The sequence below is a fragment of the Mobula hypostoma genome, chromosome 10 (genome assembly GCF_963921235.1).
Source record: "Mobula hypostoma chromosome 10, sMobHyp1.1, whole genome shotgun sequence".
Taxonomy (NCBI): Eukaryota; Metazoa; Chordata; class Chondrichthyes; order Myliobatiformes; family Myliobatidae; genus Mobula; species Mobula hypostoma.
Window position 1 is genome coordinate 110,407,351 of NC_086106.1, and position 12,069 is coordinate 110,419,419.

At 43.3% G+C, this 12,069-nt stretch overlaps 1 protein-coding gene across 2 annotated transcripts in view; it reads left to right on the plus strand.

Moving 5' to 3' along the window:
- The window catches only part of nexmifb (neurite extension and migration factor b), a 299,468-nt gene that overhangs the window by 140,760 nt on the left and 146,639 nt on the right, over nt 1-12,069 (plus strand). The gene's annotated exons all lie outside the window — the stretch shown is intronic.

Consider the following 12,069-nt stretch of genomic DNA (forward strand, 5'->3'; position numbering starts at 1 on the left):
AGGAATAGTCATTTTCCCAGGGTAGAAATGTTAAATTTTAAGAAACAAGTAGATACCAGAAATGTTAGAGGCTTACCAGCATGCTACCTGAATTAGAGAATTTTAGAAGGAGAGGTTGTACAAGCTCGGGTTGTTCTCCCTAGTATGTTGGAGGCTGAGGGGAAACCTGATGGAGGTCTTTAAAATTATGAGAGGCATAGATAGGGTAGATGCTCAGAATCTTTTACCCAGGGTAGATATGTCAGCACAACACAAAGAAGGCATTCCAACTGGTGAAAGATCTTACCAAAGAAAAATGAGCCAAAGTGAACACCATCCAAGACAAAAATGGCAAAAGTCTCACAGAAGAAAAGGAAATAATGGAAAGGTGGGCAGAGTACTGTTCAGAACTGTACAACTACCAGAGCAAAGGGGATCCAGGCGTGCTGAACGTGCGGGAATCTTCCAGTGAGGAAGACTATCCAATCATGCGTGAAGAAGTTGAAACTGCAATACGATCACTGAAGTGCGGGAAGTCAGCAGGAGTTGACAACATCCCTGCTGAACTGCTGAAGCATGGAGGAGAGGCCACGATAGACATGCTTACCACCATCTGCAATAAGATTTGGCAGACAGGTGAATGGCTGACACCTTGGACTCAGTTGCTGATCATTGTGCTTTCCAAGAAAGGCAATCGCCAACTTTGCCAGAATTACCGTACCATCAGTTTGATCAGCCATGTATGTAAGGTAATGCTCAGAATCATCTTGAACAGACTGAGACCTCAGGCAGAAGACATCATTGCCGAGGAACAAGCAGGCTTCCGTAAGGGCAGAAGCACCACTGAGCAGACTTTCAACCTCCGCACCCTTTGTGAGAAACACCTTTGGCACCAGAGAGAGTTCTACCACGTCTGCATAGACTTCAAGAAGGCGTTTGACAGAGTCTGGCATGATGCCTTATGGACCACCATGAAGAAATTCAACATGGGGCAGAAGCTGATTCATACAATCCATCAGCTTTACGCCAAGGCAACCAGTGCAGTACTCGCTCAGGGCTCCACCGGGGAGTGGTTCCATACCTCTGTAGGAGTCCGTCAGGGCTGCCTCCTCTCCCCCACTCTCTTCAATGTCTTCCTGGAATGAATCATGAGTTTTGCCCTTGAAGATCATGTGGGCACAGTCAGCATCGGAGGGAGGAACATCACAAACATAAGATTTGCTGATGACATTGATGGACTTGCAGGAAAAGAGGACGAACTGGCCAACCTTGTCAGCCATCTTTACAGAGCCTCCACAAAGTTTGGAATGGATGTAAGTGCCTAGAAAACCAAGCTCATGGCTAATGCCAATGGTGCCATCACAACAGACATCTCAGTCCATGGTCAGAAACTTGAGACAGTGCAGCAGTTCAAATACCTAGGGGCAATCATCAGTGATGAAGGATCAAGACCAGAAGTCCTGGCAAGGACCACACAGACAATGACTGCACTATCCATACTCAAGACAATATGGAGGGACAGCAACATCACCATGAAGTACAAGATCAGACTCCTGCATGCATTGGTATTCTCCATCTTCCTGTACGCATGTGAGACATGGACCCTCACAGCAGAGCTACAGAGGAAGGTACAGGCATTGGAAATGAGATGCTATCACAACATCTTGGGCATCTCATACTTGGAGCACATCACAAACGAGCAGGTTCGCAAGACCATCCAGCACCAGATTGGCCCCCATGAAGACCTTCTCACAACGGTGAAGAAAAGAAAGCTGAGTTGGTACAGCCATGTAACAAGATCCAATGGCCTTGCAAAGACCGTTCTACAAGGAACTGTGGAGGGGAAAAGAAGGAGAGGTAAACAGAGGAAAAGATGGACGGACAACATTAAAGAATGGACAGAGAAAACACTTGCGGTGACCCAGGCTCCGGCACACAACCGTGACAGATGGAACAGACTGGTGCAAAGCTTGTGGTGACGGCGCCCCGACAACTCCAGCAGGAGTTAAGGGTGCAAGGAAGGAAGATATGTCAAACACCAGAGGAGATGCTTTTAAGGTTAGAGAGGGGAAAGTTTAAAGGCGATGTGAAGGGCAAGTGTTTTTATTTTACACAGAAAGTGGTAGGTGTCTGGAATGGATTACCAGGGGTGGTAGTGAAATCAGTTTGGTGGAGTTGAAGAAGCTCTTAGATAGACACGGGAATATGATGGGATATAGATGATGATCAGGAGGAGAACATTTAGCACAACATTTGACCCAATGGCCTGTCCAGTGCTGTACTGTTCAATGTTCTACTAGAGGATACAGCTTTAAGTTGAGAGTGGAAAGTTTAAAAGAGATCTGAGGAGTATCTTTTTTTTTCCATGCTGATTGGTAAGAGCCTGCAATGTGCTGCCAGTGGCAATGATGAAAGCAGACCCCTTAGAGGAGTTTAAGAGGTATTTAGGCAGGCACATGAACCTGCAGGAAATGGAGGGCATGCAGATCCCTGCAGGCAGATACGATTAGTTAAATTTAACATAATGGTCAGCACAGGGATTGTGGGCTGAAGGGTCTGGACATGGTCTATACTGTTTGCTATACCGTATTCCAACATAGCCTTAAACTATTTTTTAAAATTTTGTTGTACAATCATAGTTTGCAGCACTTGAATGTTGGCATGTTTCAGGTGCAGCCTAGTGTCTCTGAGTCAACAGGAGTCTTGAGCACAAAATTATAGACTGACACCTTTTGCAAAGCTGAATGAGAGCCATACTGTGGATTGGTGCTGTCTTTCAGATGAGGCACTAAACTCAAACCCATCCACATGCTTGGGTGATTGATTAAAATTTTATTTGGAAAAGAAGAACAGAGGAATTCTCCTTGATGTCCAGACCAATATTAGTCCCTCAATCATTATTAGTGAAAATTATCTGGTTATTAGTTCTTTGTAAATTTCTGGGATTATGTCTTTGGCATTTCCCAGTGTGTGGCACAGTGGCTCCAAGATTAATGCTGCAACCTCCCAGCTCCAGAAATCCAGATGCCTGCCATGCAGTTACCCTTTCTCCCCGTGACCATCATTGTTTCTCCCTGGTGTACTGGTTTCTTCCTATGTAACAAAGTTCAAGTACAAGTTTATTGTCATTCAACGTACACATGGATACTGCCAAACAAAACAATATTCTTCCAGACCAAGGTGCATACCACAGAACGTATAATCACAACTAACATCATCATCACCATCATTACGTGCTGTGCTGTATGACGTGGGCAAGTGTGGTCTTTGACCATGATTGTTCTTGGCAAATTTTTCTACCGAAGTGGTTTGCTGCCTTCTGGTCAGTGTCTCCACACACAACACGTAAGTAATATTACCACAATTAAATTAACAAATAATAAGGTGCACTTACAACTCAAGTGAAAAAGTAAACACTGGTGCTTCATACTTGCTGAGACCTGAGTGGTGGCAGGGAGTTCAGTAGTGTTACAGCCTGGAGGAAGAAGCAGCTTTCCATCCTAACAGTCCTCATCCTAATAGTACCTCCTGCCTGATTATAGCAGGTCAAGGAGACTTGGATGGATGGGAGGGAGGGATCATTGGTAATGCTAAGGGTGCTGCATATGCAGTTCTCCTGATAAGTATCTCAGATGGATGGAAGAGACACCCCCAATGATGCTTTCAGCAGTCCTCATATTCCTTTGTCGGGTCTTGCAGTCAGATGTCTTGATGTGCCAGTTGGTTAATTAAGTGTTTGCATTGATTTTCCCGTGGTGTAGGTAGGCGGCATGAAAATAAGAGGCAGGGAAGAAGTTGATGATGTGAGAGGAAAATGACCTTACTGGAGATGGGTGCTTGATGATTGGGGTAGAAAAAGTGAGCTGAAGGACCTGTTTCTGTGTTGTTTGAATCTATGATAATTCTACATCAGTACAACTGATAATACTGACTTACTGATTATAATGATTTGCAATGATGAGAGGTAACCTTCCTTCTGTTGTTCTATCTTGTATAATTAAAATTGGAAGATGAAGTTCATTATTGAAATAACAGGTTACAAATGCATGTTCAGTTATGACACAGTATCTCAGCAGTAATGTTGCTAGATTAAAGTTTACAAGTTGAGGTCAGTGTTTTGAGATTCATATAAATTAAAAAGCAGACGGGGACTATATTCCTTAAATAATTGACAGCTTATCATTAGACAGCTAACCTATTGAATGGAATCAAAGTTATGAGCTTGCATTTAGCATTCTCTGTTGTCTCCTAGGCTTATATAGATAGATAGTTACTTTATTGATCCCAAAGGAAATTACAGTGTCACAGTAGCATTACAAGTGCACAGATATACAAATATTAGAAAAGAAGTAGGAAAGAATTAAAAAAAAACCTCTAACAGGAGGGAGGTCATCACTTTCCTGGCTATATGTTAACTCATTATAGAGTCTAATAGCTCAGGGTAAGAATGACCTCTTGTAGCGCTCTTTGGAGCAGCACAGTTGTCTTAGTACAACTAAGTGCTCCTCTGTTCAGCCAAGGTTGCATGCAGAGGGTGAGAAACATTGTCCAGAATTGTCAGGATTTTTCAGAGGGCCCTTTGTTCTACTACAGCCTCTAGTGGTCCAGTTTGACTTCTATAACAGAGCCAGCCTTTCTAATCAGTTTATTGAGCCTGTTGGCATCACCCATGTTGATGCTCCAATCCAGTCTGTCATCCAGGTGCACCCCCAGCTACTTGTAGTTCTTCACCACATCCACGTCCTCACCATCAATAGTAACAGGGAGCAGTGCAGGCTTGGTCTTTCTAAAGTCCATCACCTCCTTTGACCTACTGATGTTGAGCTGATGGTTCAAGATGCACCATTTGACAAAGTCCTCCACCAGGGCCCTGTATTCATCCTCCTGTCCTCCCTTTATACACCCAACTATTGCTGAGTCATCAGAGAATTTCTGCAGATGAATGTCTCAGTGTTGTATCTAAAGTTCAAGATATATAGGGTAAAAAGGAAGGGAGCCAATACAGTCCCCTGTGGGGCCTCAGTGCTGCTTTTAGCCATGTCTGACACACAGCTCTGAAGCTGCACAAACTGTGGGCTGCCATTCGGGTAGTCCGTTATCCAGGATACAATGGAACTGCCAAACTGCATTGAACGGAGCTTTTCTGCCAGCAGTGAGGGCAGTGTAGTATTGAAGGCACTTGACAAATCAAGGAACATAATCCTCACAGTGCTGCCCTGCTTTTCCAAATGGGAGCAAGCTCTGTTCAGCAGGCAAATGACAGCACAGTCGACTCTAATGTTCTCCTGGTAGGCAAACTGCAGGGGATCGAGGGCTGATCTGAACAGGGGTCGGAAATGAGCCAAGACAAGCCTCTCCAGGGTCTTCATGATGTGTGAGGTCAGGGCCACTGGACAGTAGTCATTCAAGACCTTCATTTGGCCCTCCTTGGGTACTAGGACCACACATCATGTTTTCCTCACAGTCAGCACCCTTTCCAGATTGAAGATGCCCTGGAGAACTCCACACAGCTGCTCAGCACACTCCTTCACGACCCTGGGGCTCAAGCCATCCAATCCCAGTGCTTTGCCATATCTGAGTTTCCCCACAGTCCTTCTCACTTGCTGAGTGGTGAAGGTGAATCCATGGTGACTGGGGGATACATCTGTCCTTGTGAGTTGATGTGGCTGAATTGTTTGCCCCAACTTCCATAAAATGAATTCAGTCCTTTGGCTTTTTTTTTCCAGACTGACCTTTCAAACATTCAGAATGGTGCTTTAAGTAACATGTTATAGTTCTGATGAAGGGCCTGGGCCCGAAATGTAGACTCTTTATTCCTTTCTGTAGAGGCTGCCTAATCTGCTGAGTTCCTGCAGCATTTTGTATGTGTTACTGTGGGTTTCCAGCATCTGCGGCAATTCATCTTCAAGTAACATGTATTTTTTTTGGTATATTTTTATCTTTCATGACAGTGAATAGGTCAAGTGAGCAGAAGAGTGGAGCAGGGAATTTGCTTCTGAGACCGGTGGGAATGGCAAACCAGGCACAGATGTTAGGATACTGGCATGTGTCAAGAAATAGGGGGAAGATTCCCCATTATGCTCCAGAGAAAAATGTATAAAGTATTTAAGAAGGCGTATAGACTTTATTAACTATGCTGTAGATGTTCAGAGCAGGAGGTCATAATAAAACTACATAAAGTTACGTAAAAACAAGCTAATCTGTAAAGTTCTGGTTACTAGATTACAAATTACAAAAAAAATGCAAAATGTTGAAGTACCACTGAGAGTGCAAGGAAATTTTCGTTGATGTTTCCTCGTCTGGAGGGTATGGTCACCAGGAGATTGACTATGCTGGGAATATTTCCTTTGTAACAGAGGAGACTGAGTGAAGTTTAAGGAAGAAGTGTAAAATTTAGATTACATTAAAATAAAATGTAAAATAGAGAAGGCACAGAGTTGAATTTATGGACTAAGAGCTTGGAGGTCAACTCAGATTAAATACTTGAAAATCAAAACTAATCTGCAAGTGTTGAAAATGTGAAAGGAAAACAGAAAATGCTGGGAGCACTCTGCAGGTTGGGCTGCATCTGTGGGAAAAGAAACAGTTAAATTTTCAGGTAGGGGACCCTTCGTCAGAGGGAATGAAGGATCTTGGACCTGAAGTGTAAATTCTGACTCGCTTCTGACAGATGTGACCTGATCTGAATATTTTCAGTACTCCAAACACAAGAAAATCTGCAGATGCTGGGAATCCAAGGCAACACACACAAAATGCTGGAGGAACTCAGCAGGCCAGGCAGCATCTATGGAAAAGTGTAAACAGTTGACATTTTGGGTGGAGAGTCTTCTTCAGGACTGGAAAGGAAGAGGAATCAGAGTGAGAGGGTTGGGGGAAGGGAGGAAGAATGACAAGGTGGCAAGTGATAGGTGAAACTGGGGGAGGGGTGAAGTAAAGAGCTGGGAAGTTGATTGATGAAAGAAATAAAGGACTGGAGAGGGGGGAATCATAGAAGACCATGGAAGAAAGGGAAGGGGGAGGAGCACCAGAGGGAGGTGATGGGCAGGTAAGGAAATAAGGTAAGAGAGAGAGAAACAGGAATAGGGAATAGTGAAGGGGAGGGGTGTATAATTACAAAAGGTTTAAGAAATCAATGTTCATGCCATCAGGTTGGAGGCTACCCAGACGCATTATAAGGTGTGACTCCTCCATGCCGAGTGTGGCCTCATCATTTCTGATAATAAACTCTTCTTCTATGGCTGAATGTAACCATGGGCTTTAATGGTCTCCTCCAACAGTGTAAATTCCTGTGAGTCACTACTTCAAGAAATAAAGATAGTTTTAGAATTCTAGCATATGAAAAGAAATCAATTCATAAAGAGATTATTTTTAGAACTCTGATTGCTAGGGGCAATATGAATTACTTTTCCAAATTCTCTTGCTGGAGGAATGCACCCCTTCCTTACTTTCACACCATAGAAACAATGTACATTGTAAACTGTTGAATGATTAATGGAGTAATTTTAGAGATGCAAACAATATATGTATTGGAGATGCTGTTGTTTATATAATTCATGTTTTTCAAAACAGGCAGGAAAAAATAATTTATATTCCGAAAACCAATTAAAAGAAATTTTAGTGCCACCTGGGAAATCTTCCATATAGTGAAAATTTTTCAGGTCTATCTTTCACCAGCTAACATCCCCCATCTCGCAGAGTGTTTTCAGACCATTAAACCTGCCCTGTTGCTGCTCAGTGTAATTGTCAAACCTTGTGATGCTTCAGCTGCTGCCTCTGTGGTGTTGTGTGAGCTCAGTACCTCTTTTCAATGGGGCTAGTATTACCCAAACACTTGCCAATCACTGGACCATCTCCCGTGCAACTAATTCGAATGCTTTTTAAATAGAAGTATATACAAGTTGGAGAGAGAGGAAGATCTTCCAGTGCACTGTTGGAATCCAAAGATCACAACATTCTTCCATCTTATAACTTCATTTATCTTAGCTTGCTGTAAGCTCTACAAATCCTTGTGTATCACAGTTCGAGGTCTGCCATTTCTTTAGATTTAATCTTGAGTGCTGAACCTCAAGGTTTCTCCCTACGAGTGTGAAACCTCAGGATCTCTCTCCACGTGAAGTAAACTACAGAATTTACCTCTATCACCTGTCAGCTCGTACTCCTTCCCTGATCCATGCCCCCCCCCACCCTCTTATTCTGGCTTATATCTCTTTCTGTTCCAGTCCTGGTGAAGGGTCTTGGCCTGAACCGTCGACTGTTTATTCCCCACCGTGGGTGCTGCCTGACTTGCTGAGTCCCCCTCAAGAATTTTGTGCATGTTGCTCAATATTTCCAGCACCTGTAGAATTTCTTGTGTTTATATTTTACCTCAAAGTGCTTTTGATATCATAATCTTCCCCATACATTCCCCAAGCCCAAGCAGTCTCTCTTTCATGGAGTTTGCTGGAGGACGGTATGATGTAATTGTTTAATATTTAAAAAGAATTGGAGTTGTATTCTCTGGAGAATGATGATAGAATTAGTGACAGTATCTTTTGCCCCAAACTCTAGATTAGATTTTAACATAATAGTTACAGCATATTAAACAGGCCATTTGTTCCATCAATTTGAGGCTTGAGTTTATGCTTCAGATGACTTCCCCCCCCCACCCCCCTTACTGCCATCCCTACTCCTCCCATCGGCAATTTTTCATCTATCCCCATTCATGTTTAGTTTTTCCTTAAGGGAAGTCCTTCAGCCGTGTAATTGCCATTCCATTTTGTACAGTCATTTGGTATGCTCCTCAAGTAATTAAATATTACGTGAATTTTCTCTAGTGCCTCCAAAATTTTTATAATATGTGAACTGGAGACGCTCACTCTGTTCCAAGTTTATCTAACTAAGGTTCTTAATCAAATGGTGTCAGCTGTGCCTCAGTGGGTAGTATTCCTGCCGCTGAATCAGAAAGTTGAGTTGGTCCCTCTCCAAATTACTTCAGCACAGAGGTGTCATCTACCAAATGAAATATTAAACAGAGGCCCTTTCTGCTTTCTTGTGTTAAAGATCCCTTAGTGCATTTTGAAGAGGAGCAGGTAAGTTCGACGCCCTCCCCCAGATTGTCAGTACCAAGAGTTATCCTTCCGTAATAATCGCGAGAGAAGCTGGACATCTTGAGAAAGCCACACACAGTGCTGGAGAAACTCAACAAGTCAGCCAGCGTTTATGGAGTGAAATAAGCAGGCGATGCTTCAGATTAAGACCCTTCATCAGGACTGGTAAGGAAGGATGAAGAAGCCAAAATCCTTCAAGATGCTTTAAATAAAAAAAATATCTGTTCATTGCTCTACGTGGGAGTTTACTGTGCACAAATTGTGCCTTATTTTATACATGTCACAGAAGCTACGCTTTAAATTTACATCTCCATGCCAACTTCTTTGGCAAGGACTCTCCGGCCTGCACTGGTCACCCCTTCTTCCATCTTCAACTATCCTCCCATTTTCAACCCTCCTCCTTTTCCTGGACACCTGGCTCTGATCTTCTACCTGCTCTGGATCTTTTCATTGCCAACTGCCGATGAGATTTTAACACTCCTTCCTCCAGTTCAAACCTCACTCCTTCTTAACGTGCTGCCTTCCGCACCAATCCTAACCTCACTGTCAAACCCGCAGATAAGTGAGCTGCTGTAATAGTCTGGCGGACTGACCTCTACCTTGCTGAGGCCAGGTGACACCACCGAGCATATCTTTCCCTCCCCCCACACTTTTAGCTTTCCACAGGAATCACTCCCTATGCCATTCGTCCCTCCCCACTGATCTCCCTCCAGGTACTTATCCTTGCAAGCAGAGCAAGTGCCACCACACTTGTCCCACAGCTCCTCCCTCACTACCATTCAGTGCTTCAAACAGTCCTTCCAGGTGAGGTGACACTTCATCCGCGAGTCTTTTGGGGTCATCTACTCCTGGTGTACCCTCCTGTATATCGGTGAGACCTGATGTAGGCTGGGAGACCGCTTCGCCGGGCACCTACACTCTGCCAGAAAAAGTGGGATCTCCCTGTAGCCACCCATTTTAATTCCACTTCCCATTCCCATTTTGACATATCAGTGCAAGGCCTCCTCGACTGCCGCAATGATGCCATGCACAAGTTGGAGGACCAACACCTTATATTCCATCTGGGTAGCCTCCAACCAGATGGCGTGAACTTCAATTTCTCGAGCTTCTGGTAATTGCCCCCCCCACCTGCCTTCACCATTCCCTATTCCTAATTCCTCCTCTTGCTCCTCCCCCTTTGCTTTCTTCCATGGTCTTCTATCCTCTCCTATCAGAATCCCCCTTCTCCAGCCCTTTATTTCTTTCACCTTTCAACTTCCCAGCTCTTTACTTCATCCCCTCCCCACCACTCCCAGTTTCACCTATCACCTGCCACCTTGTACTTCTTCCTCCAACCTTCTTAGTCTGACTTCTGTCCTTCCTTTCCAGTCCTGAAGAAGGGTCTTAGCCCAAAACATCGATGCTGAGTTCTTCCAGCATTTTGTGTGTGTTGCTTTCAATCTTATTAAAGTGTTTTAGGCCATTCTGAGACTCCGAAAGGCCCTGTATAAATGCAGATGATTTCCTCAAATCAAATGGCTGATTAAATTTAAGGCGAGGTTTGAATTTTGCTAAGAGCAAAGAAAGGCAGTGAAGTTCTTGCTACAGTACATACAGAACAGAGAGACCTGAGTACATAGATCTTTGAGGAGGAAAGATTAGTAGGGAAAAAGATCCACTGTTTAAACAAGTGTAAAATACAAAAGTAGGAAGGATATGTATTCTTAAACAAAATATTGGGATGGCCCTGGCGGTGTGGATGGACTTGATAAGGTGGGATTGTTCTCTTCAGAGAAATTGGAGAAGTGTTTAAAATAATGAATCATCTAGATAATGAGAATGGAGAGTAACACACACAAAATGCTGAGGGAACTCAGCAGGACAGGCAGCATCTATGGAAAGGAATAAAGAGTTTTGGACGAAGACTGTTCATCAGAATCTCTTGTGTTTACAGAGAGTAACTGTTCTCTTTGGCAGGATGAACAACTGGACAACAGGAATTCAAAATGATTGAAGGGACCAAGCATGGCATGAGGAATAATAATTGTTGTCCATCAAATAATAAACACAAGATCATAGTGGCCATTGGGGTGGTACAAACATATTCACTCATTGCATTACAAGTAAATTCAGTAGGTACCTGAAGACCATGCATAGCTGTGGAGAAAGAATAGGGGAATGAGATTAACAAAATTATTCTGGGAGAACTGGGATGAGCACAACTTACATTCATGCAGTCAAGTCCTGTCCTATTGCGATCACTGTTGTCCCTATGCTGGTCTGTTCTTATTTGTTCCAGCTCATTCCCTTTTCATCCAATGATGCCCTTTGTACTTTTTACAAATGTCATTGAATGCCTATCTAAATGATACAACTGCTGGTCTTGAATTGCCAGTTGAAGTGATCAAGTATGGACAATGCAAAGAACTAGGATTCATCGAGCTATTTACAAGATCTCAATTCTCCCTGTCTCATCTTCACTTCTGTTCTTGAATACGTTCAAGTGGATATATGTGCAAGAGTCAGGAAGGTGATAAGAGGGAGATGGGAATGCAAAACGGAGGCAAATGGCCTATGCCTCTCTCTCCTATTTCCAGTGTACATAGGCTCAATTTCTGCAGTAGTAAATTTGCAAAATACAGTACAAAAATATCCCTAACCTCGGTGAGTATTTTTAAATTAAACATATGGCTGATAGCTCATTCAAACTGCTGAAAAATAGCAGCACTACCCTGTTCCACGGATGATTTTTACTACTGTCACTTACTAACCTGTTGTTTGCCTGTTAAACTCTAATGAGAAAGACAATAATATATACACAAAAGTAAATAGAATTGCTCAGGCTTGCAGAAGCTGCCTTTGTCACACTGAAGTACAAATATAAACGGACCAGTTCTTGCTGGCCTGGATCTAGTGCTTGGAATCCCATTCATGTTGATATGGTCTGGGTACGTAGTGACTTGTCTTGCTGACCCAAATGTGAAGGGCATGTCTTCTTGTTCCTCAATCCTCAGTGTTGTGGTCC